The sequence below is a fragment of the Nelumbo nucifera genome, chromosome 6, assembly GCF_055504915.1.
Source record: "Nelumbo nucifera cultivar China Antique chromosome 6, China Antique-T2T, whole genome shotgun sequence".
Classification (NCBI taxonomy): domain Eukaryota; kingdom Viridiplantae; phylum Streptophyta; class Magnoliopsida; order Proteales; family Nelumbonaceae; genus Nelumbo; species Nelumbo nucifera.
Window position 1 is genome coordinate 48,570,957 of NC_142654.1, and position 7,480 is coordinate 48,578,436.

Here is a 7,480-nt window from a genome sequence, read left to right on the forward strand (position 1 = left end):
TCACCCTTATCACTTAAAGGGATTAAGAGCTGATCCCTTTAAGCTTATAAAAGGAAGTGGGGGCGGCAGCCTTTAGAAGATATATATATTCACATCCTCTTCAGAGCTGAAATCACAAAAGAAAGAATCTAGCAACCTGCGAAATTCTTTATTGTCACCTCCTTCCTACCGCCGCCTCACCTGCTGGTTCGATCTCCAGTTCAGTAGGAGAAATCAAGATTGGATCTTGATATCAGTTTCTTGTGAAGGGACTGATAGGAAGCTGTGCTCACGTGCCGTCCTGTTGATTCTTGCGAAGGATCAGGTTCTTGGGAAGAACACTGTTGATTCTACTTCATCCTGCATTGTGCCATCTTCAGTGGAAGCAATTTTTGGTTCCTTCCTTGTGCGTGAACACCTCCATTGGGAAATATTATTTTTCCGTATCAGGTATATCCCTTTCCTACTACTTTGGTTCAGATCTGGTTCGGTTCTTGGTTCAAGATTGATCCTTGAAAAATATGATTTTTCTAAAATAGGGAATACGATTCTCAGTAGGATGGAGAGAAATTTTTGAAATTTGCCCATTCTATTCTGCAAGATTCGGGCGTCCATACGATGGATATCTCATCCCTTCGGCATCCAATGTAACATTTTTTGAATCTGAATCATCCATGGTAGCCATATGCCCATATGAATGTGCAAAGGAGAAATTCTGTGAGAAGCTACATCTATGTCAAATTGCTAGTAGAACAACATGAAAAGGAAAGGAGAAAACGCGTATGTAGACCTCTGCTTGCAACTAGGGTCTATCACCTGCTGAATAGTATCATCCATCTACTCATATAGATACTCTCAAAACATCAAATGCAACAGAAGTTGGTGCCCACCTATTGCAAGAACGACAAGCGATACCAATGCAGTTCGTAAACCATAATCAAGACTGCCATGAGACAAAAATAGAAAGATGACATAAAGAATGAATGAAACCGAATGGCATTGGTTGTCTACCTTCCTCACCATAAAATTCATCGCACTCCTACATTCAAACTAGTACCTAATCCAACCTTTAAGGGGCATCTTACCATGAGTTGAAGTAGCATTTACCTTCACCTTGGACCAATCAACTTCAACCACTAACTCCATATGAACGCCTGTCAGCCCACTAGGAATGGATTCGGTATTATTGCAAATGGTGAGCAGAGACGGTCCCAACCAAGGGAAGAGCCATTAGGGCAGCAACATCCTCTAGTGTTACCCCAAACTCACCAAAATCCCCAACAAAGGTCTGTGTCCGACAACACCAATGTGCCAAGAGGGGCTCCATAAATTCCACACTGTCCCGATCGAGAAGATGCATGAAGCAGTCCACCAACCTTAGCAAGCCAGCATTTTGGAGAATTCTACAAGACATAGGGTTCTCCAGCACATATGTTGCCCATGACGCAAAATCAGTAGAACCCCCTCAACCCTTCCATCTTTGGCTCAGAGCACAAAAATTCATTCCTTTCTACGATGCCAAATCTGTCATCCTTCCACTTGGACACAGGCACGAGTGGCCAAATGCCCTTGCCAAGAACAGACACCTTGGTGGCTTCACAATCGAACAAAAGCTCTGTCGTATTGACTTTGTATACAAAGTTGACAAATGGACAAACCTCCCGCATAGCCTTCTGATGATGCACGATCCGGTCAGTCCTAGCTGTCGGTAATCTTGCCTTTGACAGAGTGGGAGATGCCAGAAACAAGGAGGAAATAAGAGATCCTCGGGGGAGGAACCCGGCGGGAATGCTCCGACGCTCAAGTTAGCACTCTGAGAAAGCAAGGAAGAAGATGAGAGATTCTCTTAGACCAGAAAGCGCAAAGTATAACTTACCTTTACTCTGGTGGAAGAGGGTCTTTTATATCCGCCCTAGTGCACTCACTCCCGAGCCTCTGCCAGATCAGGTGTAACCGCCTCTACAGGGGGCAGACTTAACCGCCACTGTCTTCTCTGTCAGAACTGTCTCTGCAACGACTGAGATGGCGGTAGCAGGTGGCCGTTGGATGTTGGAGTGCGGCTATCATGTGTCAAATTCCTGGTGAGTCAAGTGCGCCACCTCAGAGTACGGACTTCTTTGGTATCAGGTATGGCCATTCAGTCATGCGATCTGGAGCCGAGGTGCTGGAGTGGTGCATGAGGTGAAGTCTTGAGTTCAGATAGGAGTGTTCGGGTCAGTCCGGGCTTTGCCCGTCGCGGTGTTCCTTGTAAGGCTCGGGATTTCTAAGGAAAGCTTGGGTTCTACTTCCTGGGAAGTGCGGGTTCTCCTTGGGGATCTCGGGGCCTCTTCTTGGGGAGCTCGGGCCACTTCTTGGGCTATGGCTATGTCGCTGTGCCGAGCTAACGCTCCTGCCAGGTCATACCCAGTTGCTTCCATGTGTCGCGCGGCCAAGGGGTCGGGTCAAATCTACCTCCATCAATTGCCCCCCACTCCCCGTGCCCGGGGTCTTGACCCGGCGTGGGGAGTTCACGGGATGATGGGTGGATTTGCCTTTTGGCATGCTTCGTCCAGCTCGGAGATCCTCCGGTCTGACCCGCCTATGCTCTTGGCTCTATCAGGGTCAGCTCGGCTCGACCAAGGGTCAACCTGGGTCGCGTACAGCTCATGCCCGGACGTCAAACAATTATTAGTTTTCGGACGTCAAAAATTCGCGCTAAACTGATTTCACCTCGGGGGTCGTGCAGCCGGTTTTCCTGAGAGCCGTTGGATGGCTTTGATCTCGGCCGTTGATGCGCGGGTATAGCGGCTATAAATAGTGGGGGCCCTGGTCACTTTTCCCTCGCCACAGTCTTCAGCACTTGTTCCTTGAGCTCGCGTCCAAGTTTTTCAGTTCGCGTCACTTTTCCTAGTCCGGTAGCTTTTCCTTGGTGAGTCCCCTTAGCCTTTCTTTCAATTTTCTTTCCTTTCAATGTCCAGTTTGGGTAGCTTAGATAGTCTTTTAGGAGAGCTTGAGGTGGAGACCTCAGCTCGGGCTGCTTCTTTTGACAGCCTTCTGGATGAGCTGGAGGTAGGGCCTTCAGCCTGGGTCACCTCTAGCAGCCTAGCATCGACTTCTCGTCGAGTTTGAATGCCAGATAAGTTCAGACCCTCCACTATGACGTCAGAGAGACTTCAATCTCTTGTTTGTTAGTTCAACCTACCCAGGGAGTATACCTATAGCTTACCTACGGGTGACTTCACTTGGGAGCATGGTCCGGATGAGATCGTGATTTTTCGGGAGCAGCTCGTCATCGGGCTACGCCTTCCTCTTCATCCCCTTATCGTCGAGGTCTTGAATCACTTTGGCGTCACCATTTGTCAGCTTCACCCGAGCTCCATCCGCAACGTTGTTGGGACCATCTCCCTCTGCTGTGAAAATGTCCTCCCACTAGACTTAGAATTTTTCTCCGCCCTCCTCACGCTTAAGAAGCAAGTGAGCTTCCTCCCCGAGCACAGGCGGGCCTATTACCTGTCTCCCCGCCCGGGATTTAAACTTCTACACGAGCTTCCAAGTAAGGTCCTAGCGTGGAAGCGGGACTACTTTGTGGTCTGAAGTGCTACGGGGTGGCCGTTTCCCACTCATTAGAGGGCGGCTATTTCCGACCTCGGTGTCATGTTAGACAAGGACACAGCGGAGACCTTCCAGTATTGGGCCCAGCTCGGGCTTGAGTGCAAAGATTACCTTACGGAGGCTAAGCTTATCCAGGCCGGTCTGAGTCTGGGTAGGTTTCTTACTCAGACTTTTTTTTTTTTACTGATACCGAGCTCTTTTCCAAGTGTCATGGAGGCGGAGAAGACCCGTGGTGACAACTTACTCGATGGGATGAAGAGAAGAAAGCGGGTTACTAAGCAGGCTCGCGTCGAGTTTCCTCGGGCTGTGGAGCCCGAAGTCCCAAGCCATCCTCCAGTCATCAATCTGGAGTCTCCTAGGGAGCCCGAGGTCGCAGAGGCTCGGGACATCAATACTACGGAAGCTTCCCATACCCAGACAGTATTCTCCATCTCGGGGAGCCAGGAGGGGGTCGGTAGTGTGCTGACGCCGAGCTGTGCTCTCCATAAGAGCAAAAAGGTTGTCTACCCTGGGGAGGTTGCGGAATGGGCTGACCTTCGTCCAGGTCACATCGGCGCATGCGCTGCGTCTCACGCCATGGTGATAAGTCAAAGTGGTTTCCCTTGGTGTTTTTCTTGTGCTTTATTATTCTCTTCTTGTTGGGCTAACTTGTTCTTGCTAGGTAGGTAAACTCCTCCATCCACACCCTAGCTATTCAGTCGGAGAGGAACCTGAAGCGAACACAAGCTGCCAAAGAGGCTTCCCATGCAGCGCATACTGAGCTGAGGGTCGCTCGGGAGCGGATCCATCGTCTTGAGGGCGACACTTTGGCTCAGAAGAACGAGTTGGAGAGGCTTTGGAGGGAGAACGGGGCCTTGAGACTTGTTGTAAAGTATCTCGCGAACTCAAAAGGGGTCTTGGAGCACGAGGTCGAATACCTTAAGGCCGATATCAGAGAGAAGTCCGAGATCTTCTTCCAGGCCATCGAGGACACTAAAGTGAAGGCCGTCGATGATTATATCGCGTCGGAGCGCTTTGACGACCTGATGGTGGGATCGTATCGGAGGGGTTTCAAATTGAGCCGGTGGAAGATAAGGCATACATACCCCAGACTCAACACCCGTGCCATAACCACCTCGCGCATTACTCCGGAGATGGCTCTCGTGGCTGACGATGACCCGAACTCCGAAGATGAAGCAGATGCCCCGAGTGCTGTCGAAGTTCCTTCCGATGTCTTGGGCAAGGGAGGTGTGCCTCCGAAGTGATATGCACCGAGCCTACGAGCTTGTTTTTTCTTTTTGTCTTTGCATTAAATCGATTGTAAATGAAACATTGGTAATGAAATACCCTTTTTGGTTAAGTGTTGTGCATTGTCATTCTTTCTTTTTGCCGAAGTGACTATATTGCCGAACTGTTAGAATTAGGTCCCCAAAGCGAGGGGGTTTCTCGAGGCGAGTTAACATAGTAAAGATATACCCCCGATCTGTTCTCCGCCTGGGTCAAAGTTGATATCGGTTGTCTTTAACAGGCCTGACTCGGAGTGGGCTATGCACCTCGGGCTTCATACCCGTGCTGCCTGCTCTTTCGGCACTAACACTTCATCTGCGTTGATGAGGTGCCGAGGTCATCATTAGCTCAGCGCTTTAGCCCTTTGGCTAGAATACTTTCCTAGGGTGTGCCCATGCCGAAGAGGCGACTAGGTCTTACGGTGCTGAGGTCCTTGTTAGTTCGGCATTTTGGCCCTTAGGCTCTGGGAGCGACTCATAGTCCACTCAGTTCAGTAATTTATAGGTAATATCGCCTTAAGTTGATGATATTCCATGCCCGGGGTATTTGTTTACCCTCCAAGGTTTCGAGCTCGTACACTCCTATGAGCGCTCTCTTTACTTGGTAGGGTCCTTCCCAGTTTGGTCCGAGTTTGCCAACGCCGGGCTCAAGTACCATGACCTTGCGAAGAACCAGGTCGTCGATGTGGAAGTTTCGCTTCTTGACTTTGGCATTGTAGTACCGAGCTACCCTTTGTTGGTACGTTGCGGTCTTGATGTAGGTGAGGTCCCTCACCTCATCGAGTAGGTCGAGGTTGGTATGTAGCTCGTCTTCATTGGTCTTGTCACCGTACACTTCCAGTCGTAGTGAGGGGATTTCGATTTCGGCCGGGATGACTGCCTCCGTGTCGTAGGTGAGGTTGAAGGGAGTTTCTCCGATGGCGGTCTTCTCTGTAGTTTGGTAGGCCCATAGAACGCTAGGTAGCTCATCCGCCCATAGTCCTTTAGCTCGGTCTAGCCTGGCCTTCAGTCCGCGGAGGATAGCTCTATTCGTGACTTCTGCTTGACCGTTTGCTTGCGGGTGCGCGACCGACGTGAAGTTCTACCGAATCCCCATGTCTTGGCACTATTCTTGGAATTTGATATCCTTGAACTGCTTGCCATTGTCAGAAATCAGTACCCGAGGTAACCCGAAGTGGCACACTATGTTCTTCCAAAAGAAGTTCTGAATGTTTCGAGCTGTAATTGTCACGAGAGGTTTAGCTTCTACCCACTTTGTTAAGTAATCTACTGCCACTACTAGGAACTTCCTCCCACCTGTTGCTAGTGGGAATGGTCCAAGTAGGTCGATGCCCCATTGCGCAAAGGGCCATGGACTGGTGAGATACTTGAAATCGGCGACGGGCTAATGGTGGATATTGGCATGCTTCTGGAACTTATCGCATTTTCTGACCAACTCAACAGCGTCTGCTTTCATTGTTGGCCAATAGTACCCTTGTTGTAGTGATTTTTGAGCGAGGGCCCTGCCCCCCAGGTGTCCGCCGTACAGGCCCTCATGAATGTCATGGAGTACAAGCTCGGCTTTGAGAGGCTGCAAGCAGCGCAGGTAGGGGAACGTGTAGGATCTTCGGTACAACCGCCCATCTATTATGACGTATTTGGCTGCCTGGCGCTCTACTCTCCTAGAGGCTTTCTGGTTTACATGGAGGGTCCCATGTAGTAGGAAACTCGCGAGTGGATCGATCCAGCTCAGCTCTGCTTGGACGATAGGAGCTACCTCCTGTGCCCCCCGAGAATGCTAGGCCGAGGTAAATCTTCTATGTACACGGTCCTCATTGTGTTATCCCTGGTGCTGGCAAACCGGGACAGGGCATCGGCCTCAACATTCTCTGACCTCGGGATTTGCCTGATGAAGTGTGACTGGAAGTTAAGCAGAGCCTCCTTTACTTTAATTAAGTAGGTGATCATAGTCGGTTCGCGGGCTTCATATTCGCCTGTAACTTGATTGACCACGAGCTGGGAGTCGCTGCAGATGACGATGTCTTTAGCTCTTTCTTGTTGGGCCAGGGCTAGCCCAGCTATCAATGCTTCGTACTCCGCCTCGTTGTTGGATTCCGCGAACATGAAGTGTAGTGCGTACTCCATTTTGTGCCACTCAGACCGTGCAGAACTATTCCGGCTCCGCTGCCCTGCTGATTCGAGGAGCCATCTACGTGAAGGATCCAGGGCTCTTCATCCCAGTTCGCGCTTGACCTAACCAGTAGAGATACCGAACTGGGTGCGACCTCACGGTGCTCGGACTCAACTGGCCTGGGATTTCCGAGCTCGCCCAAATTGGGGGCTTCGTGCTCAACCAAGCTAGGGACTTCGGAGCTGAATGTGCACTCTGCAACAAAATCCGCCAAGGCTTGGGCCTTGATAGTAGTTCACGGCTTGTACTAGAGGTCATACTCACTGAGCTCGACGGCCCACTTCGTCAGTCGACCAGAGACCTCGGGCTTGAGTAACACTTGCCTCAGAGGTTTGTCGGTGAGGACGACAATGGTATGGGCTTGGAAGTACGGACAGAGCTTGCGGGCTGCAATGACCAATGCGTAGGCTACTTTTTCTATCTCCGGATATCTCATCTCCGCTCCCTACAATACTTTACTAACATAGTAGATGGG